At 40.1% G+C, this 21,364-nt stretch overlaps 1 non-coding gene across 1 annotated transcript; it reads left to right on the top strand.

Moving 5' to 3' along the window:
• The first annotated feature begins 19,458 nt into the window (after positions 1-19,458).
• On the top strand, positions 19,459-19,591 carry LOC129403014 (small nucleolar RNA SNORA36 family). Its single transcript, XR_008629005.1, has one exon. It is a non-coding gene; the product is annotated as a small nucleolar RNA SNORA36 family (small nucleolar RNA).
• Positions 19,592-21,364: the final 1,773 nt, after the last annotated feature.

The following is a 21,364-nucleotide window of genomic DNA, read 5'->3' as shown; positions in this document are numbered from 1 at the left end:
AAAAATCACTGACAATGATCTTATAGAAGGTGTGGTCTTCTTTATAGAACTTCTCCAGCTCCATGTAGAACTTCTCAATTTCTTCTTCATCATAGTTGGATGAAGATGACGTAGATGACGAAGACAGAGACTTTGGCAGTGAGCCACATCTATTCAAGCGTAATAGTCTGATTCGGGTTGTTAGGTATTTGAATGAATCAATGCTCATGGCCAAGTTCGTGTTGACAAGGACACCAATGCCACCAACACCTCTGTTGTCGCATGTTCCAAGGAATAGTTCTTCTCCAGTGTCGAAAATGGCATGATGTGATTGATGCCTTCTCATTTCAGTGGATATTCAATAAAAAATAATAATATAAAAGTAATGTGGAGTTCATGCCTGCTTCCGTCAGCTTAATCAGTGGCTGAATAAATAGCAGTACTCTTCATAGTCATCCCGTTGCTCATCGATTTGTTCGAGCAGGCACCAGTAACGTCCTCATTGTGAGACTTATTGTTACTGTTTTTGGCATATCCAATACGCCACGGGTAGCTTGCCAGGTTCGGCCATGTGGGCGCGATACTCTCGGTAGCTTGCTGGGCTCTCCGAGAGGGGTGGAGGAATCGAACACAGGTCGGCCGCATGAAAGGCGAATGCCTTACCAGGGCTGGAGCGATAGCACAGTGGGTAGGGCATTTGCCTTGCACACAGCTGACCCAGGTTTAATTCCCAGCATCCCATATGGTCCCTTGAGCACCGCCAGGAGTAATTCCTGAGTGCAGAGCCAGGAGTGACCCCTGTGCATCACCGGGTGTGACCCAAAAAGCAAAAATAAATAAATAAATAAATAAAATCATGGCTGGAATGGTAGTAGAGTGGGTAGGGTGCTGTCTTGTACAAGGCCAATCTGGGTTAGATTCCCTAGCATTCATATGGCCCCCTGAGCCCTGCCAGGACTGATTCCTGAGCATAGAGCCAGGAGTATGCCCTGAGTACCACCAGGGTACAGGTCCCCCTAAAAAATAAAAATAAAAACAATTAAATATAAAAATCAATAAATCTTTAGCTAGACTGTAGATGAGAGACTCTAATAAGCAGACTCAGAAATAATAGAGGAAGCAATCTTAGGGATAAAGAAGATGGAAGGCTTATTGTGCCCCAATTTTAAGCTATACCATAGAGCTTTAGTCATTAAAACAATGTGGTTTTGGAATAAAGAATAGAATATCAGATCAGTGGAATATGAGAGTTTGTTTGGAGATTCTAGCAAGGGAGTGCAGCTACTTGTATACTCTTTACTGAAGAATGGTTCATCTCTATTTTGAAAAGACTGTCCTCTTCAACCAAGCATGCAACTTCAGGAGGAATGCACATGGAGCCGTAAGGAAAGAAGGGGATACACACCTAGACAGTCAGATCAGCTGAATCAACCATGGCAATCAATGGGGTGACAGATATCACAGCACAGATCGCCTGCATATTCTCAGACCAGTGAAAGGAATTGAAAATCCAGAGATAGGGGCCCCACGTGTGCGGCCTCATTGCAGCTGCACGAGCATGATTCCAAAGGCCAGATAAACTACTTTTGATACCAGCAGCTCCTTGCAAAATGTCTCCAGATTGAGAACTAAGCCGAGGCCCCATGCCTGTCCAGGAGGGGAAAGGTTTTTCTCTCTCACCTTTTCCTGGGGGAGTGGGGGGAGGGCGTGGCGACCACCATATTATGAGGAACACAGATGAAAGTTATAGGCTTGCAATGATCCAATTTCTGGAAGAAATTCCCTGGACTTAGTTGCTAAAATACAGAAATCCAAAACCACGCGGCCGCGACCTCACTTCCCTTCACAGCAGGTCTGACTCTAGTGGGGAACTCCTAACAATAATAGTGAGTTTTTTGTTGAAATATTGAATGTAACAAAAGTAAAGAGAAAGTAAAGTGAAATTTATCAGTTACACAGGTGGGAGCGGGGGGGTGGGGGGGATGGGAGGGAAGTATACTGGTTTTTTTTTTTTTAGTGGTGGAATATGTGCACTGGTGAAGGGATGGTTGTTTCAGCATTGTATAACTGAGACTTAAGCCTAAAAGCATTGTTATTTTCCACATGGTGATTCAATAAAAAAAAAGATAAAAAAAAAGAAAATCCAGAGATATATCTTCAGGTATATGAACAATTAATCTTCAATAAAAGTGCAAAAAATATGAAGTGGAACAAGGAAACCCTCTTCAACAAATATTGTGGGGGTAACTGGTCAGTAACATGAAAAAAATGACCCTCTTTCTAATCCCATGCAGAAAAGTCAAATAAAAGTGTCTAAAGACCTTGATATTAGACCTTAACCCCATAAATTACCCTGAGGAAAATAGAAAGAACACTTCATGGCACTGAAGCTAGAGAGGTATCTCCAATGATTCAGTACCATTAGTCAAGAGAACAGAAAAACAAAGATAAACAGATGGAAGTTCATCAAACTAAGAAGTTTCTGCACTACAAAGGAAATGATGACTAGAATAGAAGACACCCTACAGACTAGGAGAGGGTATTTTCCGACCACCCTTTCATTAGAGGTTGATATCCAAGACATATAAAGTGTTAGTAGAACTTTACCAAAACAACAACAACAACAACATAAAATGGGGTAAAAAGATGAATAGAAACTTGCTCAGAGAAGATTTACAGATGACGAAAAATGCTCTGTATCACTTATCATCAGGGAAATGCAAATCAAAATTATCAAATATCGTCTCACCCCAGTGAGACTGGCACATATCATAAAGAACAGAAACAACTAGTGCTGGCAGAGATGTGGGGAAAAGGGGTCCCTCATTCACTGCTTGTGAGAATATTGACTAGTCCAGCCTCTTTTGAAAGCAATGTAGACGCTTCTCCCACAAATTAGAAATTGAGTTTCCATTTGACCCAGTAATTCCACTTCTGGGCACTTACCCCAGAAGTCCAAAACTCAATTTAGAAAACACACTTGCACTCCTATATTAAGATAAGATGACTGGATAAAGAAATTATGGTGCATATACAAAATGGAATACTATTCAACTGTAAGAAAAAATGAAATCATGAATTTTATCTGCCACATGGATGGAACGTGTTAATTCAGTCATATGTAGGGTGAATTAAATCAAGCTGAGTTAAGTCAGTGTGAAGGACAGAGATAGAGAATGATCTTCCTCATTTGTGAAAAAAGAAGGAACAGAATAGGGATATAACAAATGCCCAAAGGCAACAGAAATTGAGAGCTTGTGTTCAATAGAACATCTATCAGAGCTTTGGGGAGGGTGGTTGAGAGACAACCATGGAGAAAAGTAGACATTTAGGTAAATCTAGGGTATGGTGCTGGAATAGTTCAAGTATAAAATCTTATGAATAATAGTTTGTGAACCACAGTGTCCAAAATAAAAAATTAAAAATGATATAACCACATATACTACCAGTATTAGTACTTTTGGGTCACTAATTTTATTGACACATTTCCTGGAAAATATCCATGTGTATATTTGAACTCACAACTACACTTTGCCCATTGGTGGAAGACAAGGACATTGGCTTGAATAAACTCTGAGCTGAAAATGTAAAAATAAATAAAGAGGACAAATTGACACCAAATACAAAAGACACCATAAAATGCAAACAATTGTAATGTCTATATGCCAAAAAATTTAGTAATTAGAAGAAATGGAACCATTTTTTTAGATAAGTACAGCTTCTCAAGACAAAAGCAAGAAGAAATAGAATTCTGGAACAGCAGATTCCAAATATGGGAACTGAAACATAATCATAAAACTTCCCCCCAAAGTCTGGGACTAGATAACTTTATCAAACTTTTACAGAAGAAGTTAAGCCTTGTTTAGACTCTTCCAAAATCTTGAAGTAGGAATAGTTCAAAATACATTCTATGAGACCAGAATTACCTTTTTTTAAAAAATTTTTTATTTTTTTTAATTTAATAGTTTATTTTTAATTAGTGAGTCAACGTGAGGGTACAGTTTCAGATTTATACATTTTTGTGCTCATGTTTCTCCCTTACAAAGTTTGATAACCCATCCCTTCACCAGTGCCCATTCTCTACCAAAAGTAAACCCAACATCCCTCTCCCCCCTCCCCAGTCCCGTCTCCCCCCACCCCACACTGCCACTATGGCAGGGTATTCCCTTTTGTTCTCTCTTTCTGATTAGGTGTTGTGGTTTGCAATAAAGGTGTTGAGTGGCCATTGTGTTCAGTCTCTAGCCTATATTGGGCCCGCATCATCTTTCCCCCACATGACCTCCAATCACATTTTACTTGGTGTTCCCTTCTCTGAGTTGCCCAGAATGAGAGACCAGCCTCCAAGCCATGGAGACAACCTCCTGGTACTTATTTGTACTATTCTTGTGTGTTAGTCTTATAGTCTGTTATTCTATAGTCCACAGATGAGTGCAATCTTCCTATGTCTGTCTCTCTCTTTCTGGCTCATTTCACTTAGCATAATACTTTCCATGCTGATCCACTTATATGCAAACTTCATGACCTGATTCTTTCTAACAGCTGCATAGTATTCCATTGTATAGATGTACCAGAGTTTCTTCAACCAGTCATCTGTTCTAGGGCACTCGGGTTTTTTCCAGATTCTGGCTATTGTAAACAGTGCTGCGATGAACATATAAGTACAGATGTCATTTCGACTATACTTTTTGGCTTTTCTGGGATATATTCCCAGCAGCGGTATTGCTGGAGACCAGAATTACCTTGATGATATCCAAGACCATACAAGAAAATTACTGAAAAAGAAATCTACAGATTAATATCCCTGATGAACCACATATATTTTAAAAAATTCTCAGCAAAGTATTAGCAAATTGAATTTAAGAATACATTGAAAAAATAAATCATAGCCATGGGGAGTTTATTTCAGACATGCTAGGATGGTTCAATATGCTCAAATCAATGTAATATCCGATAACATTAAAATATGAAAATCATAAGATAATATAAATAGATACTGAGAAGCATTTTACAAGATTCAGCACTCACTTATAATAAAAATACTCTCAATACTGGGATAGAGAGATAGTACAGGGGTTGAGGCATTTGCTTTGCATGTGGCCAACCCTAGTTTGAATCCCCTGTAACTCATATGGTCTTCTAAGTACTGCCGGGGATCACTCCTGAGTAACCCCTGAGCACCATTAGGTATGTTCTCCCCCCGCTCCGCCCCCACCAAGTAACTCTCAATACTGCGGGTATAAGAGAAACGTATTTCCAAATATTAAAAGCTATCTACTATAAATCCATAGCTAATAGACCCAATAATGGGGAAATCCTTTTTATTAAAGGAAGAAGAGCAAGCTATTATCATTAATTCTATTTCTTTTAGTATTAGAGTTTTAGCTAGAGAAAATAGACAAGAAGAGAGAAAAAGAAAGTCAAATCAGAAATGAAGTGAAATGTTACATGCAGACATGGCAGTATATCTAGAAGACTCTAAAAAGTCCATAAAAAATGACAACAACCATGGGAGAGGACAAGGAAAAGCTGCTAGCATTGCACCCAAATGAGTGATCTCTGCTGAACACTGCAACCAATGCATGTGTAGCACCACAAGTAAAGCTGGGGATTTTTAGTGAGTCCCACAAATAAAGTGCTTCCTATGACCAGTCTCTCAGAGTGTAGAGCGTGGACAACATGATCTGCTCGCAGACCTTGCTACGGCACCAGGGCAGCGTGACAGCGCTGGCCGTGTCGCGAAGCCGTCTCTTCTCGGGGGCGGTGGACAGCACTGTGAAGGTCTGGACTTGCTGATCGGGACGCCGGGCAGCCTTGGCTCCTGGAACTCACCCACTCCTGCCCTGCAGCATGGCCTCACAGGGGCCCAGACCCGCGGCGAGCTTCCTGCTTGGCCTGCCCCATTGCTGCGGGAAAATTTCCCGGGCCCCTGTGTCGGTGCCAGGTACTATGCTGGCCCGACCCACACTCCATCCCCACCCAGGTGGACCACGGGCCTACTATTTTTAGACTGTATATAAATTTGATTACTCCTGATTGGAATAAACTGCACAGACTGTGAAAAAAAAATAGTGTACAAGGACTGCAATGAAATGTGCAAGAACCATAACCAAATGTGTACAACTCCTGGTCATCATTGAAACAATGCACAAAAAATGGGAAAAGAGCAACAAACATTAATAAATTAACAGATTTTTAAAAATGATGGCAGAAGGTGTTCTGTTTTTCAAAAAAGACATTCCATTCACAGTTGTGTCCCAGAGAATCAAATACTTAGAAAGAAACATAATAGAGAGGATGAAAGTCTTTCTTTTCTTGGGACCATAGCTCAGGAGTGATCCCCCCCACCCCTAGTACTTGGTGGGGGTGGGGATGACTCCCAGAGGTACTCAGAGAACCATGTGGTGCTGGTAATTAAACCCAGGGTTTTCTTTCAAGCCATCTTCCTGACCCCTAGGAGATGAAAACCTTTATAACAAAAACTATTAGATACTATTAAGAGATGGAAATAAAATTCATGTACATGGATGGGAAAATTTAATGTAGTCAAAATGTCATGTTATCAACACCAAAAAATATATTTAAAGGTTCTCCAATAAAACTTCAAATGATGGGGCTGGAGTGATAATGCAGCAGGTAGGCCTTGAACTAAACTGACCCAAATTCAATCTCTAGCATTCCATATGGTTCCCCGAGCATTATCAGGCATGAACCTTAAGTACTCTCAGACAGTTCCCGAAAACAAAAGCAGGATCCAAATGATGTTTTTTAATAAAAGAGAAGAAAAAATACTAAGGTTTTATATGGAATAATAAAAGACCTCAAATAACTATGGAAATCCTGAGAAAGAAAAAAATGGGGGCATCATGCCACCTGATTTTAAACTATACTTCAAAGCAATAGTAATTAAAACTGTATGATATTGATTTAAAATAGAAATGCAAATAAATGGAATATAATTAAAAGTCCAAAAATAAAACCAAGTATTTATTAATATTTAATTTATGACAAATGATCTATGACCATATAACTTATAATGGACAACGTCTTCAACAAAATGTATTATAAATCTGTGTAGCCACACACAAAAGAATAAAATATATTCTGTAGATAGTTCATCTTTCTAACCACATCTACAAAAATAAATACAAACTATAGTTTAAAAACCTAGATAAGAAACTAGAGTCATAAAATATGTCACTGTATTACTGTCATCCCGTTGCTCATCTATTTACTCAAGCGGGCACCAGTAACGTCTCCATTGTGAGACTTGTTACTGGTTTTGGCATATCAAATACACCACAGGTAACTTGCCAGGCTCTGCTGTGCGGGTGGGATACTGTCGGTAGCTTGCTGGGCTCTCCGAGAGGGGCGGAGGAATTGAACCCAGGTTGACCGAGTGCAAGGCAAATGCCTTACCCGCTGTGCTATTGCTCCAGTACCATAAAATATATAGGAGGTAACATAGGTAAAATATCTATGACATTACTATTTAAAAGATGACTGGATAAAGAAAATATGCCGCATATATATGAACATATAATATATATATATATATAGTGGAATATTAGTGGGCCAGAAGAAAGGATAAAACCATAAAATTCACTGCTACCTGGAGGGACCTGGAGACTGTCATGTTGAGGGAAGTTAGTCAGAGAAAGAGAGATCAACATAGAATGATCTCTCTCATATGTAAGATATAAAGAAACATAACTGTGGAATAACAAATGCTCATAGGCAACAGAAACAAAGAACATTAGGACTTGGTATTCAATAGGAAACATTCCACTTGAGGAGGCTGAGGGATAGGACTGGAAAGGGCAACATCTATGGTGGAGGGAAATATTCACCAAGGAGAAAGAGGTGGTGCTGAAAGTGTTAAGTGCAAAAACATATATATGTGCATCTCTCCTAGAAGCAGACCGGTGGGTGAGAGGCATATGGAGGTATGGGACTTTGGTGGAAGAAAGTGGACGCTGGTGAAGGGATCTGTACTGAAACACTGAATGCCTGAAACCCAATCATGAATAACTTTTTTATTTCATGGTGATTAAATGATGGTACCTCTGCACATTGAAAACTTTCAAGACCATGCTCATCTGGGGGATGTATGTGACAATGATTTGCGGCAGAAAAAAAAGACAAGCCCTTCCTTTCCCCTGGAGCTTACAATTTTGTATTTAAGTAACTCTTTTCAATCAGGCACAGTGAAATCTTTTTTCCTTCTGAGAGACCAAAGTAATGAGGATATATTTTCCTTGATTTCATTGTTAGTTTGTACAAGTGACATACAGACATCCACTGCAGCACATCTGACTCATTTGTCAAGTTGCATGAACTCTCACACCACTTTCACTACTTCACCCATCTGCTCTGGAACCTTCTCCTCTAATGTAGGAAATTTAAGTTCTTCAGTTTTATAATCAAAGTCCTTCTCTAATTATCTGCCCTTGCCACTCATGCAGGGCTCACCATCCTTCCAGTCTCTGGGTCACACCCACACACCAGCATTTAGCGGTGCAAAATCAGATGAAATTAGCTGTATGAAAGGCCAGTATCTTACCCTCTGTAGTATTTCACTGACTCTACATGCTTCACATTATAGAAGCAGGAAGTGCTGGAGCTGATATACATCAAAAAGATGGTGCTCATTTAACCCTTGCATTGTGTAGTTAAGGAAATTAAAGTCCAGAGAAGTAAGATAATAGCCTCACAGTGACACATGACCTTTCACTGAGTCCAAAACAACATGCTTTACATTCCATAAAAACTTATTTCTCTAGGCCCAAGCATGGGGACAGAGTGAGTAGAGTGGTACCCACAGAAGACTGGGCAGGGGATAAATTCTGTGGGAAGTAAAGTGAAAATAAAAAACTTAGTGCACTTGTACCATATTGTGTTTGTAGTAAATGACCTTGATGTAGAATTAGCCACCCTCTTGATAGGAAATGCATCAAAGCTGGGAGTTAATCTATAATTTTTTGTTCTACTGACTTTGAAAGGGAAATGTGTGACAATTGTCTTCTAAATAGAAGGAATGGTTCAGGGCTAAAAGTGATTAACAGGTATGTCAAAGTTTCCCCAGAGAATGGTCCAAGAAGTTGTTATTGTTGCCAAATTTTCTTCTGAATTAAAGCTAACAAGGTCATTCCAAGGGTAGCTCTACTGGACAACCTTGGTACAATGATCCTATTACAACCTGCCCAACTAGAACGAGGAAACCACACCTTTACAAGACTGATGTGGTAGAAAAAGGGAGGTGGTTATGATTTAAATCTTACTGCTTGTCACAAATGGCAGGAAGAGGGAAAAAAATGAAGGAAAAGCCTTGGTTACAAGAATATTGTTAAAGAAAATCAAAGGAAGTTTTGTAAGCGTTGAGATACATAATATAATTCAAACTGGGACTGGCCAACTTTTCACATCTGCTTTGATAACTTGATAAGATTCATGAATTATATATTTTAATATAAATTACTTAATAAAAATTGAAGGAATTTTTGTAAGTATACTATCTGAATAATTCTCATAGAAATAAAAAAAATCATCATTTTTCATCTTATTGAATTTACTCAGATCATTAAAGATTCCAGATTAACAAAGTATGAATGAAGTTTTTAATACAGCTACAAATAAATGCATTTATCTAAGTTTCCAGGTTAGGAGTTCATACTTTTGAGACTTTGCCACTAAAAACACACTGATTGCATTGGAACGTGCCACAGCAAAGCTCAAAGAAGCAAACTTTCTTGTACCCCACAACATAGAAAAGGTTGTTTGGAAGTTTAATACAAAAATGTAACCTCCTACATAAACACACAAAAATCTGAAAGTAAAATTTGACTTTTTATAAAGATGCTGCTTATCAGCATTTCTTCCCTCTTTTCTGGCACATTTCAGAGGTGCAATAAGAGTCCTCAAGTATCCAGAATCGATATCAGGGTGTGTTTAAGATCTATTTAGGAAATTCTTTAGACAACATGTCATTCAGTGTCAGTGGGAGTAGTTGTACTTTGCATCAGTGAAAAAGCTTAATAAATTGGGATGGGAGATGGACAATAGTGCAAGTGCTTGGAGTTCGTGCTCTGAAAGCATCAGCCTCCAGTTGAATCCCTGGTGCTGAGTCTAGTCCCGATGCTTCTGCTCTTTTTTTTTTTTTATTGAATCACCATGTGGAAAGTTACAAAGTTCTCAGGCTTATGTCTCAGTTATACAATGTTCAAACACCCATCCCTTCACCAGTGCCCATATTCCACCGCCAAAAATCCCAGTATACCTCCTGCCCCCGCCCCCACCCCCCATCCCCAACTGCATAACTGATAAATTTCACTTCATTTTCTCTTTACCTTGATTACATTCCATATTTCAACACAAAACTCACTATTGTTGTTGGAGTTTCCCCCCAAGAAAGACAGCCCTACTAACAAGGAAGCGTTTGATAATTAGTTTTCCATTGCTGAGAATGAAGAGATGTGTAGCCCCACTGTTCCAAGTACATAACTCTTTTTTTTCTTTCTCCTTTTTCTTTTTTTTCCCTCATCCCTCTTTCCACGCCTCATAGTATGGTGGACGCCACGGCGCGTTTCTCCCCGAAAATGGGAAACAACTGGGGAAGAGGGATATTTTCTCTTCTCAGCTGGCGTGGGGCTGTTGCTTAGTTTACAGTCTAGAGAATAGGCTGCTACTTTGATTTCCAACAATATTTCAACAAAAAAACTCACTGTTATTATTTGGAGCTTCCCCCCAAAGTCAGACCTGCTAAAAAGGAACCGTTTCACATTGCTGACAAATAAGCGATGTTAAGTCGCGGCTGCGTGGTTTTGGATTTCTGTATAAAGTCCAGGGAAAATTCTGCCAGAAATTGCATAGCCCATCTCACAGTCCCAGTGCGTTGCTGTAAGAAGCTGTGCTGGATGGCTAAATGTGTTAGAAGGTCTCTGGAATCAAAGTCTTTAGGCGCAGAGGGTCCGTTTCGCTCTCAGCAGCTCCGGATTTATCTGGGCCCTGGGAGTGCCGCTTACACTCACTTCCCATGATTCCTAGGAGCCCCAAAGTGTAAAAACCGTATACCTCTGGGTTAGGAGTCTTAGAAGATGGCTCCTGCCACGTGGACATTGCTGGCGCCGCCATTTTCCGTACAGAAAGACAAGGTGGAGAGGAAATATCCATCCCCGGGCAGCGTGGAGTTGTAGCCCAGCCCACAGTCCCAGTGCATTGCTGTAAGAAGCTGTGCTGGATGGCTAAATGTGTTAGAAGGTCTCTGGAATCAGTCTTTAGGCGCAGAGGGTCCCTGCTTCTGCTCTTTGTGCCTGGAGGTTCTTCTGTCCCTAACCCCAGTACCACAAGTAGCTTCTGGCCTCATCACAATCCTGTGTATGTGAGCTCAAACAAAAAGGTGTGAGCACCTCAACTAAAGCATGTGCAAGCACCACAACCAGAAAATTGCAATCTCTTAACAACAAAGGAAAGAGCAATAAATGAACAGGTTAAAAAAAAGAGATGCAATAAACCTTTAAAAATATTTATACATGGTTATTAAATTGAATCTGTCAACTATTGAAATGATAAACCTTTATTTCTAAAATGTTTTAGATAAATATAATGTATTAATAATATAAAAATTAGTAATGTAATCTTTAGATTACATAAGATAACTAATATCAATAAACCCTTTGGTATATAACTCTTTTAAGCCCAAGTATCAAAAAAGGCAGGAAGAAATGCTTTTATCACTTCCTTCCTTCGAGTGGGTTTCAAATTTTTCTCTCCTTTTCTTCTAACCTCTGCAGTTACACACTGTTCCTTGGAGAGCAACGTCATTCTCCCTCCTTTCATTTCTTTACTAACGTCCTATCATTTCTCAAATAGCTATAGGGAAAGGCTTGTCCCTTCCTAATTTGGGCTTCTTGCTGCAAGCACGGCTTTTGTTTTATGGGGAGCAGAGTGGTATTCAAGAGTTATTCCTAGAAGGCAGCTGGAATAGAGAAGGGATCACTAAGAAAATGATGGTTGCGGGAATCGATTGGGATGAGAGTTGTGTGCTGAAAGTAGATGAAGGACCAAACATGATAACCTCTCAGTATCTGCATTGCAAACCATAATGCCCAAAAGCAGAGAGAGAGAGTATGGGGGAAATTGTCTGCCATGGAAGCAGTGGGAGGGTGGGAAAGGTGGAGGTATAGTGGGGATATTGATGGTGGGGAATGTGTACTGGTGGAGGGATGGCTGTTTGATCATTGTGTGGTTGTAACTCAAATGTGAAAGCTTGTAACTATATCTCACGGTGAATCAATAAAATAATAAAAAAAGAGTTATTCCTGACTAGGTCCTTGGTAGGGGTCACATATTATAATGCTCAGAAGATAATGTGGCACAAAGGATTGAACTCAAACTTCCTGCATGCAAAACCTGAGCTATCTCTACAGCCTCTGAAAATTCTTTTCACTTTGCACTGGCATTTAAGGTCTGTCAGGATCCGTTCTGTAAGTCTTCTTGACACACTAGATTCAGATTGCCAAGTGTTCTTTTATTTCTCATGGTGAAATGTATGTTAGACAGGTTTCAGATCCTCAGACTTTATCCTTTCCCCAGCCTTTCACAGATGGAACCCCACATAACTTGCACCTGCAGGCCCTGGCCTGTCTGAACCTGTGAGTCAGTTTTCCCTGGGCTGGAAGAGAATCATAGCCTCAGCCCCAGTGTCTGAGCTTAGGCCTATTGCCAGAGTGCTTAGCATTGAAGTCGTGGGGCCTGTGAGGCTCCAAAGAAACAGCATCTGCAGTTTGTTTTGGCCCCGGCTGTATAATTTGACAGCAACAAGGGTCAGTGGAAAGAACAGTGGCTAAAGGAGTCAGGCAGAGCAGAGTTCAAGGTTAGTGTCTCCATTCTGACCCTCAGCTGTGTGAGCTGGGCTTACACTGACCCTTTCTGCACCATCTGTTTCCTTATCTAAAGGAACAGATGTCTCTAATACTCATCCTTTTTAGAGTACTTGCTGGCAAATCTAGTTACTATTTCTAATATACTATTTCAAATCCAATACAAGTAAAGGTTGTCTTCTTAATCTTATTTTTACATTTTTTAAACATTTTTCTTTCATAAAGTAGTTCACAACAGTTCATTGCGGATAATATTCAATACCAATCCCACCTTCTTGAGGTGGGAGGTGGGATTGGTATTTGAATACCAGGAGAAGGAAGAGAGCAGCATGGAACGCCTTCAAGATTGTCGAAGAATTGGTTAAGAGGACAAAGAACCTCTGGATCCGAGCACATCTTTTTGACTCCACCATTCTTCCTGCACTAACATATGCCTCAGAGACCTGGACCCTACGAAAACAGGATGAGAACGCTATTCGGGCATCCCAAAGAGGAATGGAAAGAGCTATGCTTGGAGTATCATGTTTCACTCAAGTGAGAGAAGAAATCCGGAGTTCTGACCTCTGTCCAGGATCAAAGAATCAGGGACCTGGGACTGGATCAATAGTACAGAGGGTAAAGCATTTGCCTTGCATGCGGCCGACCCGGGTTTGATTTCCAGCATCTCATATGGCCCCCCAAACACCTCCAGGAGTAATTCCTGAGTGCATGAGCCAGGAGTAACCCTTGTGCAATGCCGGGTGTGACCTAAAAGCAAAAAAAAAAAAAAAAAAAAATCAGGGACGCCGTCTCGTTTGCCAAAGCATCAGAACTCAGATGGGCTGGACACATAATGCGATTCAGATATGACCACTGGACTAGAGCTGTTACTGACGGGGTTCCACAGGATGTCAAAAGACCACGTGGCTGCCCACCAACGAGATGGTCAGACTTCTTTGTCAAAGCCCTGAACGAACGGTTTGAGGCTCTTCGTGTTCCTGGAGCGAGCAGATATCATTGGGCTACACTAGCACGTGACAGGGACGAATGAAGATGTTACTGGAGCCCGCTTGAGCAAACCGAAGATCAACGGGATGACAAGTGACAAGTGATGACAAGTGACAAGTGACCAATCCCACCACCGAGCACCTTCCCACCAACGATAAGAAGGAAGTGTGTGAAGGTTGTTGTATTTCATTCTGGAGCCATTGAAGCCCGTATATAAGAGAATACAAGTAAGTATATTAAAACCAAACAAATGTCGGGGCCGGAGCGATAGCACAGCGGGTAGGGCGTTTGCCTTGCACGCGGCCGACCCAGGTTCGATCCCCGGCATCCCATATGGTCCCCCAAGCACCGCCAGGAGTAGTTCCTGAGTGCAAAGCCAGGAGTAACCCCTGAGCATCACTGGGTGTGACCCAAAAAGAAAAAAAAAATAAATAAATAAAAAATAAAACCAAACAAATGTGTGCTACTTTTGGTATGTAAATGGGCTCGAGTATAAGAGGTCACGTGGTGCAAATGTGGCCATATGCTCCAGGAAATTCTGTGTCACTCTCTTTCCAGAGCATTAGTTTATAGTCTCTGGATCTTGGCCATTGATGAGATTACACGGCACCTGGGGCAGTTTTGGGGTGTGACTGCCAAGCTACTGGAAAACTGGGGACGTGGGGGGAGGAGGCCGAGTCCTAAACTGAGCGGGCTTGTAGATCTCAGTCACAGGTCCCTCATACCCATTTTTTTCTGCTGGTTCCCACTTGGGTGAGGCTCATCCGAGCATGTGGAGGGTAGCCTTGAGAATGGCGGTGGTTGGGTTCTGGAGGTTTCGGCTGCCTGTGTTCTGCCTGGGATAGGGAGGGAAACTCAACCTGCCCCCCTCCAAGGTGCTCAGGTGAAGACAGCCTGGAGCGGAGTCAGGACATTCTGCCTGTCTTCTTAATCTCATACCTTAGATTATCTTTGCTGTCTTGAGTGATAAAATAACATTATATAATAAAAAATCAATTATGTGCCCTCTTCTGCAATTTATGATCAAATATTCCTCTTTATTTCTACTTGTTTTCAGGCTCTACCTGGCTATACTTAGGTCTTACTCCTGGCTCTGTGCTCAGGGTAGACTCCTGGTGGATCTCAGGGGAATCATATGTGGTGCCAGGGATCAAGCCTGGGTCAGTCATCTGCCAAGCAAACACCTTACTTGCTGTATTATTTCTCCAGCCCCCATTCAAATATTATTGTTTTTTATACCTTTAACATAGATGTTGGCATTGCAATCTGTGTTAATTTAACCACATATAAGTGTGAGCCACCAGTGGTATGTGCTGGTATCAACATGTTAAGTCAGAACTTTAAATCATAAAGCTATTAGAGAGCAAGCATGTTTAATAAAGTATGATGATAAAAATATTTGGTGAGAATTACATTGTGATAAAGCCTGATCTAGGCATGCATTGTTGTACTTGCAACAATCTTAAGTAGTTATTTTGTCTGTTCTTTGGGGTTTTTTTTGTGGCCATATCTGATGGTGCTCAGAAGCTATTCCTGTATCTGTGTCTAGGATTGACCCAGGATGGTGTTTAGAGGAAAACATGTAGTGATAAGAATCAAACCATTTTGGTCACATGTAAGATAAATGTCTTAACACATGTACTATCTCTCTGTCCCCTATATTAATATTTGGAGGGTTTGGGTCACATCAGGCAATGCCCAGGGGCTATTCCTGTCTTTGTGTTCAAGAGTAATTGCTGGCAGAGCTTGGTTGGTTCAAATGTGGTAGTAGGGATTTGAACCAGGGTCACAGCCACCGTAGCTGTATTCAAGTGCCTGATCACCTGTACTATCTCTTAGGCTCCACCATACTGTTATTATTGGAATTTTGTAGATGAAGAAACTGAGGCATAAAGATGGTAGGCAACAATTCTAGGACCACAAAACTAATAAGTAGAAAGGAATACAGCAGAAACTGGGTGTGAACATTCTTAGTTAAACCAACAGGTTAATCTTATTTCTGTTTCAAATAGAGATTATATCTTATTCACTCCAGATAACATAAGTAAATTTACTGATGTTTCATTCATTAATTTTGTTGAACATAATCAGGGTGCAAAGCAATGACTAAAAGGTTTGAGCTATGGAATTTGTGAAAGAATTTGTGAAAGAAAGATAGGGATCTTCTCTTCAAAAAAAAGTCAAAAGTTAGTAGGAAAGCAGACTGAGAAACAGTGAGCTTCAGTACAAGTAAAATACAGCAAGAGCTTTAATGGCACTATAAGCAAAGCTCCTCTAGGCCCAGTGGTGGTGGTGATAATTGGGGGAATAACGTATTTCAATAATAATAAGAGAAACTTTGGTTAAAAATTTTATCTTTGGATATTAGTGGTTCACACCACAGCTTCTCCCAGACCTGCTTGCTGCTCCACCACTCTAGATGATATTTGCCTCTGGCTGACATCACTGGTTCTACTCTGCAACAAAAGCAGAGACCCTCCTTTCCAAATAGGTCCCAGAAGTTCTCATACCCAACCTCTGCTATATTAAGGACCACATCAGAACTACTCAATAAATTGCATGCTGCTCACAGTTATGTTTCTTGTCATTTGGTGAGATGGCAGAGAAGAAGAGAGTACTTTTTTTCAGAGGGGTTAACCTCTAGCCTAGTCTCTCAGTATCTTCCAGGGCCTCTAACTGCAAAGATTCGCCCCCAAATAGAACAAGAATACTAGAAAACTAATGGGAAAACACGTAGAAGGTCACCAAGTTCAATGAGTAAAAACATTCTCACTGGACACACAAACAACAACAACCAGCTCAGTAAATCCTCCACCAATGACTTTAGTGACACCATGATAAGGATATTTAATGAACTCAAAGAAACCATGACATAGGTATCAAAGCACAAGAAAGTATAGGAATTGAAATTAAAAAATTATTGTACTCAGAAATACCAGGAATGAAGAACCTGGTAGGTGATATGAAAAATTCAATAGAAGTTCTGAATAGAAAAATAACAGAAGCTGAGCAAAAGATCAAGGAACTAAGATAAGCTGAGTTTCGTGGGTTGAGTACATGATTTGCATGCAGGAGGTCTGGGTTTGATCCCTGACAGAGTGTGGTCCTACGAGCACTGCCAGGACCACACAAAAATAGGAACCAGAGAGATAGTACAATGGGTAAGACACTTGCCTGTGTATGACGTACCCTAGTTTGATCTTGTGATGTGTCCCAGTGGTCGACACCTGCCTGGTAGTGTGCAGCTCTAAGTTCCACCCCTAGTGCCAAGTTTGGGCACTAGCACTGCCAGTGTGTTTTCCAGTGCTTCATAATCAATGTGTGAACCCTGAGCCTTGCAACAACAACAACAACAACAAAAGGTAAGGGAAGGAGAAAAAATAATAAATGAATAAACTTTTAAAAACTTATCTTTGTGTTGAGCTTTAGTGGATGAGGAGAAATTTGAGAAGCAGAGAAGTGAAGAAAAGACAATCCAGGCAAAGGAAGCACATGGGCATATGCTCACACTTAGTCACTGTTGACTCACTAACCTTGGGGTAGAGCTTGTTCCTGGAAGAGCAAAGAGTTTAGAAGTCTGGGGTTTCTATGCCTTCGGGCATCTGAGAAGTCCTAATTTGGTAGAGAAGAGTAGAAAGGCAGAACTGTAAAATCTTGGAATTAAAGGGCACCTGAGGATCATCTCTTTAATAGCCTATCCAACTTGTAAAATCTCTAAAGCTGTCCTACCAAGTGACCAACAGCACTGGCTCATGTATTTCAAGAAACAAAGATGTTAATGTCTCCTGAAGCAGCTGGTCCTATCACTTTCTAAAATTATATTGCTAATTTATTTATTTGTTTATTATCTGTTCCTCATATAATAAGGAATAACTCATATAATAATTAAAGCTCCCTACAGGCAGGTATACTATTGTTTATCCTGTATCTGCCTAGTACAGAGCAGGCATGCAGTAAATTTTTGTTGAAATTAATGCATTCCAACCAAAACAACAATGAGATATCATCTCACACCAGAGACTGGCATATATTCAAAAGAACAAAAGCATGGATGTGGAGAAAAAGGGACGTTCCTTCACTGTTAGTGGGAATGCCGACAGGTCTAGTATTTCTGGGAAACAATATGGACAGTCCTTCAAAAACTAGAAATTGAGCTTCCATATGACCCCGCAATACTACTTCTGAGAATATAGCTTGAGGATTAAAAAAAAGCACAGTAGAAATGACATCTGTACCTATATATTCATTGCAGCACTGTTCACAATAGCCAAAATATGGAAACAATCCGAGTGCCCTAAAACAGATGACTGGTTAAAGACACTTTGGTACATCTACACAATGGACTATTATGCAGCTTTTGGGAGAGATGAATTCATGAAATTTGCTTATAAATGGATAGACATGGAGAGTATCATGCTAAGTGAAATGAGTCAAAAAGAGAGGGACAGTCATATGAGGACTGCACTAATTTGTGGAGTATAGAATAACAGCACATGAGGCTGACACCCAAGGACAGTAGATACAAGGGCCAGGGGTATTGCCCCATAGTTGGAAGACTGCTTCATGAGCGGAGGGGAGAAGATAGATGGAATAGAGAAGGGATCACTAAGAAAATGATGGCTGGAGGAACCAGTTGGGATGGGAGATGCATGCTGAAAGTAGATAATGGACCAAACATGATGACCTCTCAGTGTCTGTGTTGCAAGCCATAATGCCCCAAAATAGAGAGAAGAGTATGGGGAATATTGTCTGCCATGGAGGCAGGGGGAGGGTGGGAAAGGGGGGTATACCCGGGATATTGGTGGTGGGGAATGTGCACTGGTGGAGGGATGGCTGTTTTATCATTGTGAGATTGTAACCCAAACATGAAAGCTTGTAACTATCTCATGGTGATTCAATAAAATTTAAAAAAAAAGAAATGAATGCATTCCATCCAGGGTAATTGACATTTATAAAGTTTTCAAGCAATTTCCACAAAACAGTATTTAATATATATGAAGCCAGTTATAGTATCCCTTAATATTTTTCCCAGGTTAAATATCTTCAGTTGGTCAACAATTTTTTATTAGACAAAATGTTGGAAACCATCACTGTCCTGATTCAACTCTATTTATCTACTATATTTGTCTCTTTTGTCATTTAATTCTATTTGTCAATATTTCTGTTCGTGTGTTACAAGAACTGAAGTCTGTACCCCAATTTCACGACACACTCCAGACAGGTCTGATCTCCTCTTTTTTTCTAGGTCATAGATTGTGACCTAAAACTGCTTCACTTGGTTGATGCCCACTTCATCTGGTTAGCTCCTATTTCCTTAAAGTATTCGCTAAATACCCTTTGCCCATTCCTTCTTGTCCTGCTATGTTCATTGCACTGTTTGCTCCTATATCTCTTGTCTTAACTAGTGCAGATAAATACTGAAAATTAAGTCGAAGGAGGCTATAACAATAACCTAGATCAAAAGACACTAGGTACTGAACTAGTATGTCCAGAAAGAAGAGACAAAGAAACACATTAGATTTTATGAATAGGACCTGCATGTCCCTGATTTAGTGACTACCAGCACACTTTTTAAAGGGGTACCTCTCCTTCTAGACCATTCAAGAATTGTGAGTTATACCAGAATGTTGAGGTCTAGTTCAGGGATGCTTCTCTGTTTCGGTTACTAAACTTTCGGACATTAGAAATGAACTGAGGTATATGATTGGGTAGATGGTATTTCTCTATTCATTTTCTCCTAGACTACAAAAAAAAAAGAATTAGGAGCTATTTCCCAACTTCTCCCTACCTCACTGCCTCTGAAGCAAGCATATAACTCTTTTAAACACACACACACACACACACACATAATCTTACAACTCTTCCCTCTAAGTACTCTATAGAAACATACTTGGGAAAAGTTAAGTGTGTTTGAGTTAGCAGCAAGATATTGAATTGTGTAGCTGAGAAAAAGAGATGGGTCTATGGACTAAATTAAGAAGTTCAGGTATAGACTTTAAGATAACAAAACATTTGTCTTTGGATATATTGAATTTGAAGGTCTGTGGTTATATAGAAGCAGTTGAACCTTTTTTAGTACTTTGGCTTTGAAACACAGAGCTGAAATGTAAATTTGTGAGTCAGCAACAGAGGTACTTGAAGAAGCTCTCACCAGAGAATAAAAATGTTGAAGATCTTTAAGTCTAAAAGAGACTGAGGAAAAGGTCACGACTAAGAATAAAAACTAACAATAGCCACATATCGTGGGTAGATGGTGGAGGAAATCTCCTAGAAGGAGTGACAAGAGTTCCCAGAGGGTATGAGAAGAACTTGATGAATTTAATGTTCAAACAGTCAAAGCTGCCCTCACTGCAGTAAGAAGAGAAATCAGTAGCATCAAATGCAACAGAAACTTCTTGGAGAACAAAAATAGTTAAGATGTTACTGAGTTCATTAATAAAGAAGTAGTTTGATAACCCTAGAGGAAAAAAGTTCAGTGAAGTTGGAGCCAGGTTCAAATTGTTAAAGAATAAATTAAGGAGAAAATTATAGCAATGAAATCAAAGGAGTAAATGTTTGACTCTACTTTGAGAGGCATGAAAAGTAAATACACAAAAGAAACAAATCCATATGAGATTTTATATGGTCTGCATAGTCTAAAGTAGTCTGTGGTTAGTTATCACTTCACCATAATTTCTTACTGATACACAAATCAGGCACTTTACAGGTCTTTTAACTGAAGATACCAAATATTCAACAGTCTGCACTATTTATAAAAAAGAAAAATAGAAATAGATTCAATAAATCTATCAAGATTTATTGAATCAAAGTTGGGCTTTGATTCAAAAACATGTCTTTTATTTCCATTCCTTCCTTTCATCTAACATTCTGCTGTTAGATGTCCAGTAATTTTCTTTGAGATTTGTTCTTACCAAACTGCCTTAGCTGCATTACCGATAAAAACTCTTAGACTTTAACCTAGTCTGTTGGACTTACCCCTAGGTTTGGTGACTTTATCACCACCCCATTATCAGCACCCCTTCTATATTAGCTTTTTATCCTTAGGGGTATGAACTTCTGGAAAGATCCCATTTTCTCCAGCCAGTGGCCTCCAGCACATTCAGATTCATAGAATGTCACCTTCTGAAGTGACATTATGGTTTAGCTCATTTTCTTCAACTTCTATTAATAGACGAAATCAGAGAGGGAAAGAGGCTTGCTTGAGGAAGCATTATCACATGACTGAAGCTTTGTCTTTAGAGTCAGCTGTGACTAAATCCTGGCTTCATTATTACCTAATTGTATGATACTAGGTTAGTCTCTTCACATTCCAAACTTTAGTTTTCCATTTTAATGATACAGTTCATTGGGCTGGAAAGGTAGCTCAATGGACTGGACTGGAGCTCAATGGACAGAAAGCAGGAACCCCAAGTTCAATCCTCAGCACCACATTGTTCTAGGAACAACCCCCAAACAGTGACCCTGGAGTAGCCCCTTCAAAGGAGTAGTGCAACTCCAAAGCAAAAATAAACTAGTAGAGCTAA

The sequence above is a fragment of the Sorex araneus genome, chromosome 2 (genome assembly GCF_027595985.1).
Source record: "Sorex araneus isolate mSorAra2 chromosome 2, mSorAra2.pri, whole genome shotgun sequence".
NCBI lineage: Eukaryota > Metazoa > Chordata > Mammalia > Eulipotyphla > Soricidae > Sorex > Sorex araneus.
This window is presented reverse-complemented; position numbering and strand designations above follow the sequence as displayed.